General features: G+C 42.2%; 1 protein-coding gene across 2 annotated transcripts in view; it reads left to right on the forward strand.

Moving 5' to 3' along the window:
• Positions 1-14,941: 14,941 nt before the first annotated feature.
• Positions 14,942-25,920, forward strand: part of ALKAL1 (ALK and LTK ligand 1) — a 75,188-nt gene continuing 64,209 nt past the window's right edge. Inside the window, exon 1 of one of the 2 annotated variants that reach the window (XM_045007408.1) lies at positions 14,942-15,091. The gene's annotated coding sequence lies outside the window, so the exon portion shown is untranslated. Of the gene's footprint in view, positions 15,092-25,341; positions 25,471-25,920 lie in introns of those variants that run through there. The other variant, XM_045007407.1, reaches the window with a different exon arrangement.

Raw genomic sequence — 25,920 nt, forward strand, 5'->3', positions numbered from 1 at the left:
CCTCTTCTGTGTTCCCTGTTTCAGATTCTCCTCCAGCTAGAGTCAGGCCATGTGGACAAACACCATTAATGTAAATGATTTCAGGTGGCCAGTGTGTGTGTTAGTCTGTATGGTGAGTAATTCATTTATTTTATTTTGCCGATGAGTCCCCTAAATATTTCTACAAATATTTTAAAATATTGTTTTCTGTTGTATGGCTGGTTGCTTCAGAGATGGAGAGGGGAGGGAGAAAGGAACTAGACCTTGCGATCGGCCTCATGTTTTCAAGACAACCATAAATAGGGAAATTGGCATGGGATGGCTAGGTGATCTCAACTTGCCTCTGCTGAGTTAGGCATGCCTCTGGCATGACTATCTGAGAGGCACCTTGCTGAATGCTAGGGGACCACTGGGGGCTTTAGAAATGTCACATGAGCACTCAGCACATCAGCCAGGCTCCAGCCCACTCTTGGGCAGTGCACAGCACCAAGGGCACACTAGGTATTTGAATGAGACTAACATATGGCGTGGAAAATGCCTTGAACATCCAGATGGCCGCTCTTTCCCCCCCCCCCGATACTTTTAGCTGTCAAAATTGCCATTTGGGGGCTCTCAGATGTTTGAGACTGTTAGCCTGAATCTTTTATCCTTTTAAGATTGCTTTTTAGTAACGCAAGGAGGCACCATCACGTCAATTGACCACCACAATAAGACCACAATAGATATATAGGAACAAATATATCCTGGGCATAATGCCAATGAAGCAATTGCATGGGTTTAATGAAGAGCAGAATGTAATCTGGCTCATCATGTTGACGTTTTTCTTCCAGTCATAATGAAAAATTATAAATCACCATTTTTCTGGAATTCCTATAAGAAGGAACCAGAGCAGATGCACATACTTTCTTTTTGAAATGAGTATAAGTTTTGGTATAGAGAAAAATAAATAGATGTGGAAATTATTTTGAAGGCTCCTTAATGATTCAGATTTTTTCAACACATTCTTTCTCTCTCTCTTTTTTTTTGCCTAAGTGGACATCTTTGCTGTCACACAGGGTGCTAGATATCTACAAGTCAATTCCCAGGTTCCATGAAAATATGTTCACTTGTCATGTCACATCGAGGATCAGGTTTTTGACTGAAATGGTTTGGAGGTTAAACTGGGAAGAAAGTCTCACCAAGCATAGTCATGTTACTGAACAAAAATACTTGGGTAAATAGGATTCTTTTTAGTCATCTTTAAACTAGTACAGGAAGCAGGATAATGCACTGCATGGCAAAATTGGTGTTCCCACAACTATGTAAAATTAATGATAATGTTGTGGTTTTGTGCAGTTTATATTCATGTGTCAGTATTTCAAAAACCACAATTTAAAGGCATCTCACCTACACTTCATCGAAATTCACTGATCCCTCAGGACCCAGTCTGTTGTTCATTGATGTCAATGGAGGTCTTTCCATTGATTTCAGTGGGCATATGATTTGGTCTTCAGCCAGTAAAGATCTATAAATTAGGGTCAATGTCATACATAAACTAGAGCTTCAGTGAAATCCAAAGCTCCAGTGAAAAGTTCATTGAGGTGTGTGAACCCACTGTGAATCTCAAGTTTTACTTCGTCTGAATCTCACCTTCCCCTTGGGTTCCACACCTGACGTCTTCATTCAGTATCTAGGGTTACACCTTGGTTTTCTTAGATACCAGCTGCTTATGGTATCTGAATCCCAGTCAGCAGTGTGACAGTTTATTAATTGGATCGTAAGCCTTTCCTACTATTGAATTTTGGCAGCATGCGTTGAACCATGCTAGAGAGCTCCCTAAAGATAACTGCTGGGAAGAGTAACCATGCAGCCTTCCTGGGAGAGCCATGGAAGAGGGAAATGAGCCAGCAGAATTCAGAGAGGATTGGAGGCCACCAGCCCATCTCCTCCCCCACTGAAAACACAGATCAGGTAGAGGGGCGATCTCGTTGGTTGGAGGGCATGTAGAGTTCGAAGGGAAGGGATTCAGTGGGGCAGAGGGGGTGTCTCTGTAAGGAGATGTACATATTGACTACTTAGAGAGCCTTCCCCGCCCCTCCAATGTTTGGATTCACGAGTTAATGTTGGCATGTGGCCATTCAATGTTTTTGAGGTTTTTTTGTGATTGGGTTACGCATCTCTAACGTGCCTGTATTAGCAGTGTTGGTGCCTTGATAATTTCTTCATAGCTTTGCTTCAGGTTGCTCATACTCTTTTAATAACCTTTCCTTCATTAACTTCTGGAAATTGTTTTCTGTCTTAACATTATCAGAGATGGTGACCAATATCTTTTGTTCATTTAGAGCCTGACCTCAATAGTATTTATACTCTTTGCTCAGTCCCTTGCAAATGTTTTCTTTTTCCCCTTAGATTCCATACATTTAGCTCTTTCACCCTCTCCTATTGATTGTGAATCCTTGCATCATTTGGGTTGCCTTTCTTTATATTTTCTCTAGTTTTTCAGACCTTTCTAAACTTTGAAGACCAAAACTGCCCACCAGGCTCTAGCTTCAGGCACACTAATGCCGTATAGAGTGGCACTGTTTCCTCATTTTATAGTTCATCTATTTTTTAATTTGAAAATGGGAGTTTTTGTTTGGGAATGGCTTCTCACTGTGAAATCATATGACATTTTAGTAGTTATATATATTTTCTCCTTCAATATAAAATGTTCTGATTTCACAAATGAGATTTTTAGACTTACAACACAGTAAACCATACTAAGAATAGGAGTTGGAAAGCAAAACAGAGCTCTTTCTGATTTGTATATTATCACAAAGATGATATTCCTGGAATGGAACCTATACAGCAGTTTTGATGATATGTGAAACATTAAAATGCACCTTTCTGTTCTATAGCTGTATTGGCTTTGCATTGATACATGTATTAAAGACTTCTTATCAGTAGATTAAATGGGTTTACTCCAAGCCCTCAAATCCTTGCTGACTTTGGCAGCCCAAGTCATCACTCAGAACAACCTGCTCAGAAAATTGGCTGGTTCAACTTGGGGTGTGAGTGCCCGGACACTTAGAATATCAGCCTTTGCCCTCTGCTATTCAACAGCAGAGTACGGTGCTCCTGTCTGCTGTCACTCGTCTCACATGAGGCTGGTTGATGTAGAGCTTAACAAAGCTATGCATGTTGTTACCAGGACTTTACAGGCAACTTTGTTGCCCTGGCTACCAATATTTAGTACTAGCACTGCCCTATTTTTGCCATGAGAAGGCCTTTATTATGCTGCTGGCCAAGATCCATGAGAAATAGCAACCTGCCTTTGTATGCAGACCTCTTCAACCACCCGCCAGCTCGCCTGTTTTCTAGGCACCCTTTATGGTAATTTATGCCACCACAGGACATGACGGTGATATCTACTTGGCACAACAAGTGGTCAGCGACAACAGTCATTAACCATTTGCTTGTCACTGACCCAACTATCTGTCCACTAGGTTTTGATCTGCCAAGGCACTTGTGGTCATCTCTGAACCGGTTTCGAACAGGAAAGGGCAACTGTGTGGCCAATCTCTTTAAATGTTTTTTTCCTAATGACCACAATGTAGCTGCAGTTAACGTTAGACTATGTGGCATATCCTTGATGAGTGCCCACTGACTTATTTTGATGGCAGGCTACCGGCTCTCCACCTGGCTGATGATGATGATGCCATCAAATGGCTGGGCACATTGTGCATACACTGATATATATAATCCTTGCTCAATCTAGTGTCAGTGTAAGCTTGGCCCGAAAGAAGGCCTCAAGATTAAGTCTTAGAAGGTTAAGGTAATTAGTTTACATGCTGCCTCTTGGACAGCATAGAAGCCACTAATCCTTCATGAACCTCCATAATGTGCTGTCCTGAGCGGGGGCGGCTCTAGGATTTCCGCCGCCCCAAGCAGGGCGGCATGCCGCGGGGGGCGCTTTGCTGGTCGCCGGTCCCGCGGCGCCGGTGGACCTCTCGCAGACGTGCCTGCGGAGGGTCCACTTGTCCCACGGCTCCGGTGGACCTCCCGCAGGCATGCCTGTGGATACTCCACCGGAGCCACTGGACCAGCGGCCCCTCCGCAGGCACGTCTGTGGGAAGTCCACCGGCGCCGCGGGACCAGCGGACCTTCCGCAGGCATGCCTGGGGGAGGTCCGCCGGAGCCGCCTGCCGCCCTCCCGCGGGACGCCGCCCCAAGCGCGCGCTTGGCGCGCTGGAGTCTGGATCTGGCCCTGGTCCTGAGCTGAATCTGGTACATTGAAGGATAGGATGACTGTGAGGGACAGGTGGCTATTGACACTGTTTTAGGTCTTCTGGAGGGTCTTTTCCATCCTGATTTCAATGGGTCAAAGTCAAAGATGATTCTTGCAGAGAAGTTGGGAGGCATTTGGAATAGTTGACTATACCATATTGGAGAACATTGGGTGACTGAGAAAGCAGGACTTTGTTTAGTTAGAAAACAAAACTCTTCATTCCACTTGAATTTGTTCCATTTGATGTTTTTGATCATTTGGAGGTTCATCTGAGTGGTGTCCAACTTCTTTTCAATCTTGACAGTCCTATGGGCCAAAATAGAGTCCTAAAGTCATAGATTCTAATTCAGAAGGGAACACTGTGATGTTTTATTTTGACTTCCTGTATAACACAGGCCATAGAACTTTCCCATAATAATTCTTAGAGCATATATTTTTGGAAAACATCCTTGATTTAAAAATGGTCAGTGATGGAGAATCTGCCCTCCCCTTTGGTAAATTGTTCCAGTGATTAGTTGCCTTCTCTGTTAAAAATTATGTCATACTTCCAGTCTGAATTTGTCTAGCTTCAACTTCCAGCCATTGGATCATGTTATACCTTTGTCTGCTACATTGAAGAGCCCATTATTAAACATTTATTCCCCATGTAGATACTTATAGACTGTAATCAGGTCACCCCTTAACCTTCTCTCTGTTAAGCTAAAGAAATTGAGCTCCTTGAGTCTAATCACTATAAGGCATGTTTTCTAATTCTTTAATCATTCTTGTGGCTCCTCTCTGAACCCTCTTCAATTAATCAGCATCCTTCTTGAATTGTGGGCACCAGAACTGGACACAGTATTCCAGCAGGAGTCACGCCAATACCAAATACAGAGTTAAAATAACCTCTCTATTCCGACTTGAGATTCCCCTGCTTATGTATCCCAGAATCGCATTAGCTCTTTTGCTCATGGCATCAAATTGGGAGCTCTTGTTCAGCTGATTATCCACAATGATCCCCAAATCTTTTTCACAGTCAGTTTTCCAGGACAGAGTCCCTCATCTTGTAAATATGGCCGACATTCTTTGTTTCTAAAACTTTCCCTGGGATGGATAAAAGAGTTATCCAGTGATAGTCTCATTTGTTGTCTTTGTTTCCAGAGAGGTAAAATAATACTTTTTTGCCAGTTGGATGGAACCAACTCTGCTCTGAAGGTGGTATTGAACAGTCTGCAGCCACAAAAGAATAGCTGGTCCAGTGCTTTTTACCAGTTCCACAGGAAATCCACAGATTCTTGACACCTTATTTCCCTAAAGCTTCTTTACATCTCTGGATTTCATCAATAGTAAATTGCCAGAATCATTTTGTGCAGAATGTGTCAACTCAGCAGTCGTCTTAATGTTTGGGTCCAAAGAAATTGAGGATTCAGCTAACAGCTGATTGAAATGATCACTACAATGTGGCACACACTCCGCTTCTGTATTGATTAGCTGACCAGAACGGGCACAGACCACATCAAGTGAGTGACCTTTCTCATCACTGAGATGACAAAAGTGTATGCAAGGAGGTGACATCGTTCCTGGCAGAAACTTGCTTGCATGTGACAGCTTTCGCTTCCATACTAGCTCTGCGTTCAATGTGTATTTCTTTATTACAAGAACCATTTAACTTATGACTTGTGACCATATCAACTCTCAGATGAGATTAGTGGCACTGTTCAATTTTGGGTAAGATATTAATGGAGATCCAGGACCCCTTGGCTCTTTTTTTGGAACCAATAATGGTTTTGGTGGTATCAATCGTATGGGATCTGAAGTCCATCCATATGGATTCCACATCAGTATACTCAGTCAGGGTCTCAAACCTGATTAAGATTTCAACTACATAGTGGTTTTCAAATGCTGTAAATGTTTAGGTTGGACTTTTCAAATTTTGGAAACCCAAACATTTCTTTTCCTGTGCATTTTAGCTTCAGATGGAAATTTGCAAAGACTAATTTGTGGTCAGTGTTAGTGAGCTTGGGAGACCAATATGTTCTGCAGTTGCCGATGGATGATTTTCAAGAATGATTTTATTCACTGTGTCTGAATATATAGCTGTTTTGTAAGGCATTATCTGCCTCATCACTTTATCTATGGAGTGGGATGGTGTGATGATACGGTTCTGGCGGGACCCAACTGAGAGTGCCAATTCAGGACCAATTGCTTAAACAGGGCAGTCACAGCCCTAGGCTGGGGTTTTTCCACCTCTAAGGCAAACCAAACCAGTCAGACAAAAAGGACTTCGGTCTCACCCCACTGGCTAACCACAAGTCACACAAGCAATTTCCTTAGACACTCCAGTCTCCCAGTATCACCACCAGTCCCACTCGTCCTGGGGATGAATGGTTATGAAAACCAACACCCCAATAAAAGAAAAAGGTTCTCTCGATTCCAAAGACTCAAGCCCCAGACCCAGGTCAATATACACATCAGATCTTACCCACAAATCACACTGTTGCCAATCCTTTAGAATCTAAAATCTAAAGGTTTATTCATAAAGGGAAAAAGGTAGAGATGAGAGCTAGAATTGGTTAAATGGAATCAATTACATACAGTAATGGCAAAGTTCTTAGTTCAGGCTTGCAGCAGTGATGGCATAAACTGCAGGTTCAAATCAAGTCTCTGGAACATCCCCCGCTGGGATGGGTCATTCAGTCCTTTGTGCAGAGCTTCAGGTTGTAGCAGTGTCCCTCCAGAGGTAAGAAGCAGGATTGAAGACCAGATGGAGATGAGGCATCAGCCTTATATAGGCTTTTCCAGGTGCAAGAACCTCTTTGTCCTTACTGTGGAAAATTACAGCAAAATGGAGTCTGGAGTCACATGGGCCAGTCCCTGCATACTTTGCTGAGTCACAAGGCGTGTCTGCCTTCTCTCCATGGGTCAATTGTGTAGCTGATGGTCCTTAATGGGCCATCAAGCAGGCTAGGCAGGGCTAACACCAGCTTGTCTGTGGTGTCACCCAGAAGCAGAGCACAATACAAAATACAGACAGTACAGAGCCAATACTTATAACTTCAATTACAAAATGATACACAGACATACAGACAGCATAATCATAACCAGCAACCCATAACCTGGTGTTAGACACCTTATATGACCCCCTTTACCCCAGATTTGGTGCCACTACAGGACCTTGGTTGCAACCCATGTTCTATATGGTCCCAATTTATATCAATAATGTCACAGATGGTCAAGATCTAGAAAAGGCATCTGTAACAGGGTACTGACCTTTAAGGCCAGAGGAGGTAAGTTGGGAAGCCAGTTGCCATATTCCTCCCTATGTCCAGGAAAAGCAGATGAATCCCAGAAAAATAACTTAAGCTGCTGTTGTAAGAGAAGATGGTCCCTGGGAGCAGTTAATGTCTGGGGAAGGGAAGGTATAAGGCCATCCCAGACCATTGTTCCTTTAAGAGCCCACAACCAGGAACGTTGTAGAGTGGGCAGGGCAAGAGTCTTCTCTCTCATCCAGGACAGACAGAGCTTTGGGTTTATTAGATACACCAGGGGAGTATCAAAAGAGTAATTAGTTGGCTGGGCAGATGAGCTCCAAGCTCAGTCAAATGAGGTTGCTGCTGAAGAAGCTGGAACTGAGAAGGACTCAGCCAGGATACAACCCCAAGAAGTAGCTGGCATGGGGCAGGCTCGGCAACTCCCCTGGGTAGCTGGCACAGGGCAGGCTTGGCAACTCCTCCAGGTAGCTAGCGCAGGGCAGGTTTGGCAACTCCTCAGGGTAGTTGGCGCTTGGCAGGTCGGGCCAGTCCTTGGGTTTTTCACATGACACTGGGCTTTCCCAATCACAAGCTAGGCCAGATGCATCTGGCCTCCCTGGCGGCTGCTTCCCCAGTGAGCCCTGAGGTCGGGCCTTTATACTTCCGAGGAAATGCCTGACCTTCTGGGGGGCAGGCTCAGAACTCCCTGGCTCCACCCACTCTGGTGTCTGGACGGGCTCGTCTCTCTCCAGGGCAGCAGGGATCCACACCACCTCGCTATACCCATGTATTAGTAATTCTGACTTGACTTCCTCTTCAGTAGTTCTGTAGACTATACTCAGGGCCTAACTGCAAGAGTGTGCATTGCTGGCTCTAACACCAAGTTATTTGTTGAATTATGAAATTGTTGTTAGGTTCTTCCTGTTGACTTTGTTCACTGAATATAAGAATGGTGATACCAGGGAGAAGGACTGCTTAAAATATTTAGAAATACAGTGCTTGATTATATATTATATTTGTAGGGTAATAAGGTAATAATTAGAGATATACCAATCTCCTAGAACTGGAAGGGACCTTGAAAGGTCATCAAGTCCAGCCCCCTGCCTTCACTAGCAGGACCAATTTTTGCCCCAGATCCCTAAGTGGCCCCCTCAAGGATTGAACTCACAACCCTGGGTTTAGCAGGCCAATGCTCAAACCACTGAGCTATCTCCTTCCCCCGTTGTAGCAATGTTGGTCCCAGGATATTAGAGAGAGAAGGTAGGTGAGATATCCTTTTATTCAGAAGTTTTCCCAAAAAGAGAGATTACCTCACGCATCTTGTCTCTTTGATTCAGACATATTATTTATTTGATTTATACAATGCACTCAATCACGTCTCATGGCACAGGCCAAAATCTAATAACATTTTTTGTTTTCCCAAGAAATCAAATGGAAGAAAAAGGACATTATCAGGTTATCAACACACTTTTCTTCTCTTCCCCTTTACCTCACATCCTCTCAAGGAGGTGTGCTAGACAGCTGCAGATCCAGCTCAGTGTGGGGAACAAATTCCAGAACCGAGGGCCTGCTGCTGACAACAGTCAACTTCCAGCCCCCAGACATTTAAATCTAGGGCCTATTTGCTTAGATGTCCTAACTGATATCAACAGCTACTGCCACTGATGGTGAAAGAGGTGATTTATCAAAGAGCTGTAACTTAAAGTCCATCTAAGGCTTTAAAGATCAATATCAGTGTCTTCAGCTGCACCCAGAAGTGAATGGGAAGCCAGTAGCTCTCCTAGAAAAATAGCACTGTGTTTGTTCAGGCTAATATCACCTTCTCCACTAATTGTAGCTTCAAGAGATCTTCAAGTTTAGCCCAAGAATAGTACACTGAAATTGCTGCAATCCAGAAGTCAAAGGGCCTGGGCTATTATGAGAGGGTCAACATCTGAAAAAAAAAAAAAAGTAGTTGTAAACACCTAGCCAAATGTAGATTTTAAAAAAGCAGGCTGGATTCTAACGCTATGCTGCAAAAACAATCCTCCTTCCCATCCCACTATTTTTAAATTATATATGCTGAAATCTGTTCCCTGAGGAGACCATCCACTGAATCATACAAAGGAAGTGGGAGCCAAGAGCAAACTGAGGCAGATGAGACAGCCTCTTAAGTGAAATCTTGTGAAATGCATGCCAAAAAAATGATGCTTTTAGAGTCTAAGTCAATTCTTTAGTATCAAGCCAGAAAACTAATCCAATGAAGAGATTAAACACAGAGTAATATTTGCAGAGAAATAAAGTCATACAAGCATATTCATTGTTAAAGATTTTCTTTCACTTTGTTTGATAGTGGAGGGGCAAAGGTGGGAGGGCAGAGAAAATTAAACGCTTTCTTTGCCTCTGCCGAGTTGTGCAGTTTGGTACTTATTACTTTGTTGTTGTTTGGCTTTATACATGGTGGTTTTATTCCATGATTTCTTTGCCATATAACAAAATTAGGACATTCCATGCAAGAAAATCTATGTTTGTGCAACTTTGACACAATTAAGCACTCAGACAATGGGAAATACAATTGTTAAGATTATGTGCATATATTTAACCTTGCCTCATTCCATATCCATTTGTATTAAGGCTGGTGGGGAAAAAATCAGAACATTGTCATTTACTAGACATGTTTTGAATCCTCAACATATTTTTTTGGTCTATTTTGAGGTCCCCAAAACTTGGGAAGATCACTTTCCACCATTCACTTTTGGTTCAAAATTTCATAATTATACATGTCCATCTCAAATGTTCACATGAAATTACCACGGCAGATACTTTTGGCAATTTTGCTTTTGAGAACAAATAGAGAGATGGTGGGACACTAACAATACAGACTAAGCCACAGAAAATCATGCCTATTTTTATAATACGTATGCAAAGACTAATATGTGGTCAAAAGAACAGGAGTACTTGTGGCACCTTAGAGATTAACACATTTATTTCAGCATGAGCTTTCGTGAGCTACAGCTGACTTCTTCGGATGCATAGAATGGACTATGCATCCAAAGAAGAGAGCTGTAGCTCACGAAAGCTCATGCTGAAATAAATGTGTTAGTCTCTATGGTGCCACAAGTACTCCTGTTCTTTTTGCGGATACAGACTAACACGGCTGCTACTCTGAAATATGTGGTCAGTTACTTACAGAAATGGCCAGGTAAGTATCCATCCTAATTCCTCCTCTAGCGTCATGGGGAGTTGTATCTGGTCCTTCATGTGACAATAAGGGAGATGGCAACTTCAAATGGGATTTTGGGCATCTTCATGCTAAGAAAGAAAGTTTATTATAGGCTGAAAGAATAATGATAACAATTATGATCACCATCATCAGTTCTCAAGGGGGTGTAATAGCAGCTCCCATTTTCAAAGCCTGATTCCGGCCACAAGGCAATTACAAACTAAATTAGAGAAGATAAGACAACAGCAGAGAAGGCTGGGGTAGGAAGGTGGGGGTCATATCATAAAAATAGAGCATTTTTGAGTTTTATGACCTATACTTTGTAATTACAATGGGAATAATATAAAGAGCATGTGGCTCTATTATTGAAACCTAGTCAAACTACTGTGCAAGTAAAAACACAATAAACCAGTCTCACTGCAGTCAAACCACATGTGAAAGTTTTCAGAGTAGCAGCCATGTTAATCTGTATCAGCAAAAAAGTTTGTTTTCTAAATCAACTTTGACATGGAATAAGTCAGCCTCAACATAATCAACTGACTTACAGAATTGGTGGTGAGAGAACCACAAAATTATTTGAACCACCATTAATACTAGACTCAAAGTATGAAGCAGGGGATGCATGCTCACATCTTATGATATAGCCCATCAGGGTGTAATTCCACATAATAAGCTTGCTCTGCCTTTGGCGTAGCCTTCTGTAATTTTAACTTTGCTTCTATTTTAGTTATATTATAAAAACTGGTACAAAATATAAAATCTTTCCATTTATTACCACAGGAAATTTACGTGTGTAACAGAACATAGGCCAATTGAAAAAACAGTCTCGGGATCTATATCAGAAGCAGACTTTGTTTTCCACCACCCAGTACTTGTTAGTACCAGTGTGGTCAGTTTTTAGTTTACCAGCATCCCAGCATGTCAACTGTACTGTGCAATTCAGAGACTTCCCCCAGAGTGAACCCACATGCTATCAACTTTGTCTGTAAGACATTATACAGAGCACGTAAGGTGTCCCCCTGGTGCAAACAGCATTACAAGTCTGGGGCTTTCCAGACCTTCTATTGTCTTGCAACGATGCTTGAGGAGGGAAAACAACAGGTGTAATGCACAGCTGCAAATTCTTGATTTTCCGTCATTAATTTCTAAGTCTTCAGTTTGAATGCAGTTGATGATGAGTAAAATTCATTACTACCTGAAGGCTGGGTGGCCTATACAACATATTTTGGAGGTTTTGGTTCTGTTCCTAGTGTAGAAATTACCTCAGTGTCCACTAACAACACACACACAGAAAACCCTACTGCCATCACCACCATTGCCATAATTGGTAGCCTGGTTTGGAAGTCTCATTAGAAAGGCCAAAGGATTAAGGATGAAATTTGCCCCTGTGCAGAGGGCCAGCAGAAAAATGAACAATATTCTAGTCTTAATAATGCAATGTTAGCAGTTACCTTATAAAAGAAGCCTCTATCTGGATGAGATCATCTCCTCACCCAGTTTTCAACTACTGTTATGCCAATATCTCCCGGATCTGTCTTTCCACTACTGACCTGTCTCCCTCCATTTATTTCCACATTTTAGTTTCTTTCTCTGACAGATTCTGGTTAACTTGAACTTAACATTAGCTCCTTCTCTTACCTCAGAAATGGTCACCAGTCCTCTCATTCTCTGTCACCGTTGCCAACACCCACTCCTTCCAGTTTCTAAGCCCATAACCTAGATTCAACTCCTTCAACTTTTTTGCCTCTCACATCCACGCTGAGTTCAAATCATGTTGCTTCTTCCCCCATAACATTTCTAAGATCCATCCTTTTTATTCTGTCTAGATAGCCAAAAATTTTGTCCCAAGGTTTAATCATCTCCCATACTGAATACCACAATCTCTTCCTTTATGGCCTCTCTGACAGACATACTATCTTCTTCAGGCTATAGAAAACATAGCTACTAATGTCATTTTCATTATGCATATTCTGAATGCATAACCCCCTCTCCAGCCTCTCTAAATCCCTCTATTGGCTTCCTCAGTTTCACTGCACTCAGTTCAAGCTTCTTATTCTCACCTTCAAGGCCCTATCTGTCTATTTTTATTTCTTACTGTGTCTGACACACACACACTCTCTCTCTCTCTCTCTCTCTCTCTCTCTGCCTCCTCCATTCCATCAATAAATGCCAGTGGGTTTGTCAGCTTCTCACACAAATGTGTCTCTGCCTTCTACCCTCTCTTCCTTTAAATCCCAATTCAAGCTCCACTTCTGCAGAGGCACTATAAGAAATCTGCTAATTGATGATGGCTTTTTATGAAGGGCACATGAAGAAACTTTCTCTATTTATAAAAATAATGTAATAGAATTGAAATTAGAGTCAGGAATTGAACCCAGGTCTCCTGAGTCCCCATCCTGTGCCTTAACCACAAGGTAATTCTTCCTTTTGCAGGGGGTACCAGCATAATATAAGGAACCTATTTAAGAAAAACATGTTTCTGGCAGAGGCCATAATCCTCTCTAAAGCTGTAACAAATGCAGAAACTATAAACATACATAACTAGTCATGGGCCAAGGCACACAAGTCATATAAAGTTAGAACGTAAAACCTTCATCTCCAAAAACCTAGTCCTCTATCTCTTGAGCTAAAAGAAAACCTCCATTAGCTGGAAGTAATGTGATTTGTATCCCTTCCATTCCACCATCTTGTGTAGGTCATTTGTCCTCTTACATTGTTAGCTTTCTGGGCAGGTACTATGTCTTTACATGTATTTATATAATACAACAAAGGAGGCATCAAACCTGATCTACTACAGCGTAAATATTAAATAACAACTGCCAACAAGTTTAACATGTTTCAGATTGCCTCACATATATTTCCTTCTTCTGTTTTAAGCAAAAGTATTGCACTGTACACGGGTTTTTTGTTGGTTAGTTTGCTTGTTTGATTGACATTTTGTTTCACTGGAAATTATGCTGTAGGTGCAAAATGTTCGTGTTCTGAGAGCTGAAGATTGGGACTGCCAAATTTGAAAGGTCACTTGCTACCAGATGCAGAACATTAAATACATATTATCATAAACTTTTTATGGAGGCTTCACTAGTAAAAGTAGCAGTACATACAAAATGTTCCACGAGGAACAGCATGGTCCAAATTCTTAACTCACTCTACAGGTTAAAACATACCCCAGTATAAGGACTGCAGAACTGTGTGGTGTATGTGTGCCAAACTGAACTGACAGCTGAGGCCTGTTTTCACACCTTTGGGCTGATGAACCAAAAGGAAAAATGTTTGTGTGTCTGGTAGTTTAGTACTTGGGATAGATAGATTTGTAGAGACTCAGGACCAGAAAGGCTGTTGGGGTCTCCCTGGAAGGAGTAACTAGGTTGGTGGAAGCCAGGGTAACAGCTTTATGGTCGTGGACTACTGTTGTCAGGACTCTGATCCATAGAGGATTAGCGTTAAGGCACCCAAATATACATGGCAGGCAGTGACAGAATCTCTTGCTGGGCTCCAAAACAACACAAATACAAATAATAAAAAATAAAGATCTTTGCTAGAGAATTCATTCATATGTTACATATGGACAGGCACATTGGCTTGGGGAAAATAGAAATGATTCAAACCTTTCAAAACTCAAACTTAACTAAACCTAATTTTTGTTTATTTTTGCTTACATTTTCAGGTGTTAGCTTGGACCAGAAGTGTAAATGCTGAAAAACCATGACAGGCTGTCCTTGTGGTATTTCTGATCCAGCTGAAACACTCATTCTACCGACCAGCTTTTTATTGAGGCAGCTATGGGGAGGTATCATGTAATTTTGCCAGATAAGGGAAGCCCTTTACGTCCTAGAGAACACTAGCTCAGAAACCTTGACTGTGCTCCAAGTAAGCCATGCTGGAGAAGATGGGGATTAATACAAGAATTGTAAGGTGAATAAGGCGCTGACTTAAGAGGGGAAGGCATCTGATTAAGTTGAAAGGACAGCTATCAGACTCAGGGACGTTACTAGTGGAGTTTGTCAAGGATCAGACTTGGGACTAATCTTAGCCAATATTTTTTTATTAATGACCTTGTCACAAGAAGTACAAGTGTGCTAATGAAATTTGCTGATGGTACAAAATTGGGAGGCACCATCAATACAGAAAAGGATCAGAATATGATACCGTAAGATCTAGGTGACCTTGAAGACTGGAGTGACAGAAATGGGATGAATTTCAACAGTACAAACGGCAAGATCGTGCACTTAGCGTCTAATAATAAGAATTGCTGCTACAAGCTGGGGTCTCATCAGCTGGAAGCAACAAAGGAGGAGCGATACCTGGGTGTGCGGGGTGATCAGAAGGTCTATGAGCCATCAGTGTGAGGTGGCTATGAAAAAGGCAAATGCAATCCTGGGATTTATCAGGCAAGGTATTTCCGGAGAAGTATTACCATCGTACAAGCCATTGGTAAGACATCATTTGGAATACTGTTTAGAATTCTGGTCACTCATGTTCAAGAAGTTTAATTCAAACTGGAACTGGTGCAGCAAACTGGTGCAGTTACTAGGATGATTAGGGGAATGGAGGGCCTATCTTATGAGATGAGACTGGAAGAGCTTGGCTGGTTTAGCTTAACAGAAAGAAGGCTGAGAAGGGATATAATTTCTCTCTATAAATACACTGGGACGTGTAAGGATAAACACCAGGGAATGTGAAGAGATATTTAAACTAAAAGACCATGTTGACACAAGAACAAATAAAGTGAAGGGTGAAATTAGAAGAAGGATTCTAACCATCAGAAGAGTGAGGTTCTGGAACAGCCTCCAAATGGGAGTTGTGGGGAAAAAGCAACTTAATTCATTTTAAGAGAGAGCTGGACAAATTTATGAGAATGATTGTATGGTGGGGTTGCTTGTGATGGTGGGGATAGGGCTCAGCAGCCCTGGGGCTTACTTCCAGTCTTCATGGCTTCAGCTGGACAACTGCAGGTGTCAGGAAGGTATTCCCCTCCACCAAAAAATCTATTCTGTGGGTTTTCTTGTTGTTTTTATCTCCTTCCTCTGAAGCATCAGGGATGGCCATAGCTGGAGATGAGATGGGATGGACCAGTGCTCTGAGGAGGCAGTGAGTATTCTTTTTCTCAAGTGCTTGGCTCGCTGCTCGCTGGTCATTGCTCACAGGCTTGCAGTCTAATGGATTGCCAAATGTGGGGTTGGGAAGGGATTTTCTCCCAGCTAAGATTGGCAGTGACCTTGGGTTTTTTTTCACCTTCCTCTGTAGCATGTGGATGTGGGTCACTTGCCAGGATTAGCTAAGTATATCTCACTTAATCATTTCCCTGCCACTGTGGGGGCCTTGGGCAGTGGTTCACCTCGGTCCTGCCTATTCTCTCCCTGTGGCACATAAAATTCTAGTCTCTTATGGACTGTATTACTTTGGTATAATTTTGGTTGTTGGCTTGTGTGTGCTAGTGCTGGGTGGTGCTGGTGGCCTGTGATATACAGGAGGTCAGACTAGATGATCTAGTGGTCCTTTCTGGCCTTGGTCAGTGACTCAAGATGTGAGTTTTTCAACCTCTCTTTTGGCTAGAACAGGTTAATGAGTTTGCTGCAGCTGCCCATTAGATGAGGTTCATGCTTCTAGTGCAAATGCCCTACGTTCAAACTCTGCTGATGACCCAAACAGTGTCAATTGCACTAGAAATTATGGTGTGTCTCCATAACTGGCTAAGCAAAGATTCAGCTGGCAGTGAGTACAGACATGTTTCCCCACTCCCAGTGCTCCAATTTTGGGGACAGGCAAGTCTTGTAATTCTAGAATATCCTCGTATGGAACTGGGGAAAGTGGCTCCTTCTTTGCTGCTTCTTAGGTCATATCTACACTTACCGGTAGATCGGCACTGCTGCAATCGATGCAGCGGTGTCTATTTAGTGGGTCTGGTGAAGACCCGCTTAGTCAATGGCAGAGCACTCTCTGGTCGACTCCGGTATTCTAGCTCCCCAAGAAGAGTAAGGTAAGTCAGTGGGAGAGCGTCTCACATCGACACAGTGCAGTGTAAACACCATGGTAAGTCGACCTAAGGTATGTTAACTTCAGTTACATTATTCACATAGTACCAAAACTTAGGTCAACTTACTGCGGTAGTGTAGACCAGTCATTAGTTTCTGGGTGACTAGCCACTCAATGACTCCTGAAGACTTGGGGTGTGGTTGAGGGAACTGAAGGTAGAGAGTGGGGGGAAAAAACCAGTATCCACACTGTAGGTGGTGTGCTTGAGTCCGCCAAGCACCATCTGTTTCTGAGAGAGAGGTCTACACTACGCGTTTAAACTGATTTTAGCAGCGTTAAACCAATTTAACGCTGCACCCATCCACACAACGAGGCCCTTTATATCAATATAAAGGGCTCTTTAAACCGGTTTCTGTACTCCTCTCCGACGAGAGGAGTAGCGCTGAAATCGGTATTACCATATCGGATTAGGGTTAGTGTGGCCGCAAATCGACGGTATTGGCCTCCGGGCGGTATCCCACAGTGCACCATTGTGACTGCTCTGGACAGCAATCTGAACTCTGATGCACTGGCCAGGTAAACAGGAAAAGCCCCGTGAACTTTTGAATTTCATTTCCTGTTTGCCCAGCGTGGAGCTCTGATCAGCAAGGGTGGCGATGCAGTCCCAAATCCAAAAAGAGCTCCAGCATGGACCGTATGGGAGATACTGGATCTGATCGCTGTATGGGGAGGCAAATCTGTTCTATCACAGCTCCGTTACAGAAGATGAAATGCCAAAGCATTTGAAAAAATCTCCAGAGGCCACAGCAGGGACTCAGCACAGTGGGTCATTCCCATTTTTGCCTATGCGCCCCTGGCCGACCTCAGCGAGGCCAGCCAGGAGCACCCATGATAGCAGCAGACGGTACAGAGTGACTGATAACCGTCATCTCATCGCCAATTTACAATGGCATGGTAGACGGTACAATATGACTGGTAACCATCTCTGCTATCTTGCAAAGGCAAATGAATGCTGCTGTGTAGCAGTGCAGTACCGCGTCTGTCAGCAGCATCTAGTACACATACGGTGACAGTGACAAAAGGCAAAACGGGCTCCATGATTGCCATGCTATGGCGTCTGCCAGGGCAATCCAGGGAAAAAGGGCGCGAAATGATTGTCTGCAGTTGCTTTCCCAGAGGAAGGATTGAGTGACGACATTTACCCAGAATCATCTGTAACACTGTTTTTGCATTGGGATCTCAACCCAGAATTCCAATGGGCAGGGGAGACTGCGGGAACTATGGGATAGCTACGGGATAGCTACCCACAGTGCAACGCTCCGGAAATCGACACTAGCCTCGGTACATGGACGCACACCGCCGAATTAATGTGCTTAGTGTGGCCGCGTGCACTCGACTTTATACAATCTGTTTTACAAAACCGGTTTATGAAAAATCAGAATAATCCCGTAGTGTAGACGTACCCAGAGAGACAGCCAGGGCTGACTTGCTGTTTGTCTCTCTCTTCCTGATCTGACATCAGGAGTTGGGAATAGGTGACAGGGGATGGATCACTTGATGATTACCTGTTTTATTCGTTCCCTCTGGGGCATCTGGCATGAAACCTGTCAGAAGACAGGATACTGGGCTAGATGGACCTTTGGTCTGATCCAGTATGGGTGTTCTTATGTTCTTATGACATTGATAGCATAGTAAGGCTATCCTACGTCTATTCTGCTTGATCCTCTTATCAAAGAATGAAAGGGAAAAACAAAACAAGAAAATGCTGAATCTGTCATAGACACAGGTGAGAAGAATTCACCAGGCTAACAACAGCACAGATTAGTTCCACCAGGGAATTCCACATTCTTGTCCCCCAAATTTTATCTGGCCATCAACCCAGACCCAGACTCTCCAAACAGAGTCTGATTGGCCTCAGAATAAGTCATTGTCCAGCCGTACTCCAGTCTTCTTCCTAACTTCTTCAACTCCTGGGGCTGAGAAAGAAGGGAACAAAGAAAAGGGATGAGATGCATCGGAGCCACTTATTCAATGGCAATGGACAGAAAGAAATTATACAGATCAACTAAGCTACTGAAGGAATAAATAGTTCAGTGATGAAAACTCCAAACCATCAAAAACCAAACTGGAGACAACAGTACTGTAGGGCATAGCATCAAAATAGGTTCTAGTCATCTGAGAGGGTTAGGTGGCCTGACACCTGCACACATGAAACCATGGAAATGTTCTGTCAAAATACAGATTGAAAAACTTAGGGAGTAGAAAGATGTGTATGTGCTGTGGTCCATTTGAGTGTACCTGACTATTGTTCAATGCAACGATGTTATGTCTTCAAGAAAATGAGTGATTGCTGCCATCTATTGGTAGACGAGATACACAGATGAACATTACCTTCCCACCAATGTACTAGAAGATACTGCATTTACCTACGAATTGTCATGTTATATGGTTATAACAAGGATGATTGTATATACTGTCACTCCACTTGGTATCACAAGGATTTATTTTTCTTTATAAAAGAAAACTATACCACTGAATATATGCAGTATATATTTTTTCTTGATAAACTTCTTTCCTTTATATTCTCTCAATGTTTTGTCTGTTCTAACATTTAATTTTTTTATGGCACATGTTGTATAAGACACTCAATTTTCTCAAAAGCAGAACATCTCTTCTAAGGACATGACTACACTACAAAGTTAAGTTCACTTAATTTAAGTCGAAAGCCAGACACCACAGTAATTAAGTCACTTGGGCATGTCCACACCACACTCATTGTGTCGGTGGATTGCATCTTCACTAGCAGCTCTTGCATCAATGCACAGAGCAGTGCACCATGGGTAGCTATCCCACAGTGCAACTAGCCGCAAGGGGTTTTGGAATGGGCTTGCAATGCCTTATGGGACAAAAACATTGTCACAAAGAGGCATGGGAGCATGGCAGTTTCCTTCCTCCCTTCCCTGATATCAGTGGCAAACAACTCATGTTTTTCGTGTGCCTTTTAAAAAAAACCTGGCTTAGTCGTGCATATGCCATAGTCTAAGAAGCATGGACACCACTCAGCTGTGCATTCTTGTTGAGAGCATTACAAACACCTTGCGCCTTATCTCACAGTATTTCCAGAGTCAAGACAGGAGCATGGAACATTGCAATGTCATTCAAGCAGCCCTACTGCAAGCCATAGAATGAAAAAAATTCCCGGTTGCTGCTGGCAGTCGTTCAGCAACTGAACATGGTTGAGCACTGTTTCTGATCCTGGGAAACAAGCACTGACTGGTGGGATTGCATTGTTATGCAGCTATGGGATGATGAGCAGTGGCTACAGAACTTTCGAATGTGGAAGGCCACTTTCCAGGAACTTTGTGCGGAGCTTTCCCCAGCCCTGAAGTGCAGCAACACTAAAATGAGACCTGCAATGCCAGACTGCTACCATCAATTCGGTAGCAATTCGGAGTTGGTAAAACCACTGTGGGAACTGTTGTGATCCAAGTGTGAAGGGCCATTAATCGACTTTTGCAGAGAGGGATAACGACTCTGGGCAACATGCAGGACATAGTGGATGGTTTTGCCGCAATGGGGTTCCCTAACTGCAGTGGGGCGATAGACGGAACACATATCCCCATCTTAGCATCAGACCACCTTGCCAAAGAGAACATAAACCGAAAGAGATACTTTTCAATGGTGTTGCAAGTACCGATGGATCACAGGCGGCATTTCACTAACATCAATTTGGGATGATCAGGAAAAGTGCATGACGTGCACATCTTTAGGAACACAGGTCTGTTCAGAAAGCTGCAATCAGATACTTTCTTTCCAGATTTCAAACTAACCACTGATGACCTTGAAATGCCAATCGTGATCCTGGGACACCCAGTTTACCCCTTCTCCAATGGCTCATGAAGCCGTACACCGGCCACATGGACAGCAGTAAGGAGTAGTTCAACAATAGGCTGAGCAAGTGCAGAATGGTAGAGGAATAAATAAAGAGTATTTCATTCTTAAAGCATTGACTTTTATTGCACAAACATAAAGAGACTGAAAGAACAGGAAAATAATTTAACCTTGGGCAAATGGTGTGATAAAACTCAGAGGGGAGAAACCAAGTCAGCTTGTCTGTGAAAGCACAGAAGTCTTGCCCATCAAAGGTCTTCAAATGGCTGCCTTTTGTTCTTAGTACCCTACCCTGGTGTTGAATGGAAGAGATGCTGCACCTTCCCAATCCCACCTTGTGGAATGTTTGGGGGAGGGGGATTGGGAACAGGTTGATGTTTTCAGGCCGTTGTGCAGGGGTTGCAGAAGGAGCCTAGCTTCAAGTTGTTTTTCTTGACGTGCAATTGCCTCAACATGTCTGATTGGTCCTTCATAATCCATAGCATCCCATCCTGCATGGCATGCTCATGCTCCTGGGATGGTTTTCTGCTCTTCACGTCCTCCAGGCTCTGAGCTCCATATCAAATGTCCCTGAGGCATTTGTTATCTCGTTGAACATGTCATCACAAGTTCTCTCTTTCTGTCCTCTAATCTAATCTGCTGTAGCCTCTCCGCCGGTGTCACCGTAAGGCACTCAAAGCACAAGGCAACCATTGTCAGTGCATACCCTGGGTCTGGTACAAGGTTGCTATTTAAAAAACACTCCCCTTATTAATCTCAGGTGAAAGCCAGAACAAAATCAGAATCCCTAGCTGTTTAACAAAGTGGTTTGCTGTTCTAGCCATGGTGAGTATGCCCTAGCAGCATGGGGTGACATGCCTTGTGATGCAACTTGTGGGAAACCCGCACTGGGAGCACAAGTGAACAATACCCCCTCTCCCTAGCAACATGGATGTTGCCTAGAGACCAGGGACCAGGGTTTACCTCCAAAATTGTGGTCTTTGTCTGAGGCAGTTCTGGTGGAAGGTGTGTGTGTGTGCGGCCAGAAGAGAACATAAGAAACCCCGCTGCCCTTCCCTTAATGCTGCTCGCAGTTGTCCTGGGCTTGTAGATTCTGAGGTCAGTGTTGATCCCTGCCATCCAAACATGTTAGTGAAACCATGGTTGAGGGACCCAGAAATCACCATGGGTGGGGGATCACATACTCTATTGTTTGTGGTATGAGTCTAGTAATGATAACTTCCTCCGTCTCCCCTAGGTGACCCTATGTGATAGTCTCCTGAGGGTAACAGAGATGGGAAGGGAGCAGATTCTGCAAGCATCTGGGTACAGACCTAGTCCTCAGGCTGCTATGCTATGTATTGCGGTGATGTCATCAGAGTTAATACTGGAGTGGTGGAAGAAATAAGGCAAAACTTTTGAAAAAGATTGCAGAGTAGCTCCATGAAAGTTTCCTGGAGATCTCCATGGTGGATTCTTGGGCCATCCTTGTTCACATAAACAGTCCGGGGGGCACCCTCTGCATAGCATAAGAATTCTTGAAGAGAAAAATGAATTTTCTGTGCAATTTTTGCAATAAAAGATTAGGTAAGAATGATCTCTTTGTAAAGCATACCTTTTCAGAGATTTTTACGTATCCCACTAACTTAATAAGTATATTTCATAGGCTTCAAATTTCACCCACAGTATCTCAGACATAGACTACAGAGTGGAACTTGAAATAACAAAGTCATTTCTAAAGTTCATCATAATGTAATCTAGATTCACCAGCAAAATATGGTAGATATAAAAGTTATGTAAAACAGACTATAAAGTCAAATGAATATCCCAGAATCTCAACTTTCACTCAAAATAAACAAACAAAACAGTATCTCTGTAATCCTCATGGTTGTGAAGAAAACCTTGAAGACTTGAACCAATTGTAATTGAGGTCTTCTTCTCAACCACATGAATTAAAAATATATATATTCACAAACCCAAAATTTCATTTAATTTTAGTTAAGGTTGCTCTACTCGATAAACTGAACCATAAAAAAATTAGAAAATAAAAAATTAGTGATTAAAAAGAATTAAAAGGTTGCAAAGTTGAGCACTAACAAGTTGGAAAATGTTAGAATGAATGTTGCCCATGCAACCTAAATTCAGTCCCCTTGTGCATATGCATTATGATACAGCCTTTAATTACATGCATAAGTGACTATCTGGGAAAAAAAACTAATACTAATTAGTCGCTGAAATTTGCTTCAAATTCCCCATGGCATGTTTACAAAATGGTTAAAAAGATGAGACACTGAGGTACAGACCCAGTAAAACAGAAAATTCTGATGCAACCTTAATTATGATCTTGCTATTCTAAAATGATAATGAAGCAGAAAATTGAAAGGTCTAGAAAAATAAGGGTTACTGAGACAATTTAGGAGCTGCATACATTAGGCCATATGGAAAATTATTAAATATTTAATTTTGTTATAGCACAAAAGCAGATCTTAAAAACTATATAAAGCTCATCTGATGTTACTATTTCCACATATTTTGGGCATATCAGATTTTTTTTTTGTCTTTTATTTTTTTTCAAGACTCAATGACTGTTAATGTACACCAGTTGTGGAACAGGGCTAGGTATTTATGACCTTGTCAGATGGAAATCAGGACCTAGGATGAAAACCTTGCCCTACTGAAATCAAGAGAGTTTTGCTATTGACTTCAGTAGGGCCAGGATTTTACCTCTAAGTTTCCAGCACTGGAGCATGCTGATGAAGTGGTTAAATAAGAATTCTGGAAGAACAGATCCACTGAAATCAAAGGGAATATTTGTGTTGTTAAGGGCTACTTGCTTAAATAAGGTTTGCCGAATGGGATCCATACCATGTCCACTGAGATGTCACCCTAGGAAAATGAATGGATCATTATATGAGCATGTAGGAAGCTGAGAGTGGTGTAGAATCATTTGGTTTTGTACAGCACCTGGTTTGGTGTCCTCTTATTATGGGCTAGATAGTGAACTCCTTACTCCTATTGGTGAGTAATTATTTGCGTAATGTCTGTCAAGGTTAAAACTGTTTCTATTGTTGTAAAAGAATATTTTAATGAAATTGTAGCCTTTTTATCCAAAAGGATTATTGTTTTATTTATTATTAGAAAAACCTCTAGAATGGTAGGTTGAGTGTCCTGCTAATGTTAAGTAGATAATTTTGGCATTAATAATTGTATTTATTCTAGGAGTACTTGTGGCACCTTAGAGACTAACAAGGTGCCACAAGTACTCCTCATTCTTTTTGCTGATACAGACTAACATGGCTACCACTCTGAAACCTGTATTTATTTTGAAGCTCTCAGTCCCTATTATATTATCTCTGTACTTGAAACATTAGATTTGGTATTGTTTAAAAAAAAAAAAAAGAGAGAGAAGCAGCATTTCACTAACACTATAAGAAGAAATGTGATATTGCTTAGTTTAGTTTGGGCTCATTCCTTGGTTCAGAAAATGTTCTTTAATCCAGTGAGATATAATAAATAATGTTTTAGAAATTATTCCAAAAAGTCAACAAACTGTCATATTTTCTCATTGTTGCCTTTCTGTTTACTTGAAAAAATATTAATAATGCAGTTTACAAGTTCTTTAGTAACCTAACACATGAAACAATCAGCTGAAATGTTGCTAATGTCAGCATGAAATATGTTTTCATAGGAAATCATAAGGCATAAGTTCATTGCCCATCACATTGCTGGAAAGCCTGCCCTCTTACGGGTCCTGATTCAGCAAATTACTTAAGTTCATGCTTATCTTTAAGCATTCCAGTGAGACATAAATACTTGTTTAAGTGAGATCAGAAGAGGACCTAGGAGAGAGTTCTTAGGGACTAGCACAGAAAGGCAGATGGAAGAGGCTGTGAAGTCTCTGAAAGAGACAATGAAGGTGCAGTCAGAAAGGTAAGAAGATAACCAGGAGAGTAGTAAATTTTGGAAGCCCAAGGCAAGGAGGCAGTGAAGGAGAAAGGACTAACTAACTTCTCAAAGGTCACAGAAAGGGAAGAAGAGTTAGAACAGTGAAGAAGTTGAAATTACTTAGGAGGTGGGCATTCGTGATGTTAATTAGTAAGAGTGGTTTTTATGTGATGAAGGGGAGCAAACATCAGATTGGAGGCTATGACAGGACTCAGGATGCTATCTTGTCTCTGTGACAGGTGGGTAACTTGAGCTCAGCCCCTCCCTTCCCTTGCACAGGTGTCAGGTAAGGGTGCTTGGGAAACAAAGTGGAAAGAGTGTTTTCAGGTTCCACAGCCAGAGTCATAGACCAGAACTGAACCTTAAACTGAGATTTTCTGCTTTCTGAGTATGTTCATTATTTTGCTTTCTTGTCATGACTAGGAAAAAACTTGGCTGACTGCAGTAGGGGAGTTTTCTCATGAGTCACTCTATCATGTTTCAGAACTGAAGAGAAGGGCTGGCCAGAAAAGAAGAAAAATTTTGAGGTTTCAAAATTTGTTTTTATTCCACTTCAGAATAAAACTGAGACCTTTTGAATTTGTGTGCGTGTAAAAATCACACAAGAGAAAGACACCACTCCCCCAGAATAGCCAATAGGCCAGTGTTAGGGTACTCACCAGAGCTGTCGGAGACTGAGGTTTATCTCCCTGCTCTGCCTGGTTCAGAGCAGGGACCTGACCCTAGATTGCTGGTACTGGTACTAGATTGCTCACATCCCAGCTGAATGTCCTAACTAATGGCCTTTGTTGGTGGGGAGGAGTTAAACATTCTCTCTCCATTTTGACCAGAGATTCAGTCCTGGACCTGAAAAGCCTTCCCAGTGAATGTTGGGTTAAAAATTATACATTTCTGCAAAAAGTTCTGGGTTTGACAAATTGGCATGCCCCCCCCCCCAATATTAACAAATTCCAAAACAACTCTACTGAAGAGAGGAAATCAGAAAACAGAATCTATCAAAATAAGGAGTCTGGATAACTGAGGTAATGGAACAGTAATTAGAGAGACAACAGGCTTCAGAGATTTTAGTTTGCTTGTTTGTTTAAGATAAGTGAGGTGGCATGGCCAAGTGGCTAGTGCACTGAAGTAGGGATCAAGAGACCTTACTTTTCTGTGTAACCTTGGGTAAATCATAAAATCTCTCTGTGCCTCTGTTTACCTTCCCACTTGTTGGCTGTATTTCCTACTTATACTGAAAGCTCTTCAGAACAGGAAATGATGTGTGTTTGTTAGAGCTGGCTGGAAAAAGAATTTTCCTTCCTGTGAATTTCTTTTGTTTTTGAGGAATGTTTTGTCCCAAATCAGGAAGTCAAAAACTTGTCATTTTTTGTGGGAATGAAAATCCAAAAAAAAAAATCTGTTTTGGCAGAATTTAGATGAAAGTTTTCAGTTTGCTGGGCTGCCTGGTTTCCCAGTCAGCTCCACAGTTCCCC

This window comes from Mauremys mutica, chromosome 2 (assembly GCF_020497125.1).
Source record: "Mauremys mutica isolate MM-2020 ecotype Southern chromosome 2, ASM2049712v1, whole genome shotgun sequence".
NCBI lineage: Eukaryota > Metazoa > Chordata > Testudines > Geoemydidae > Mauremys > Mauremys mutica.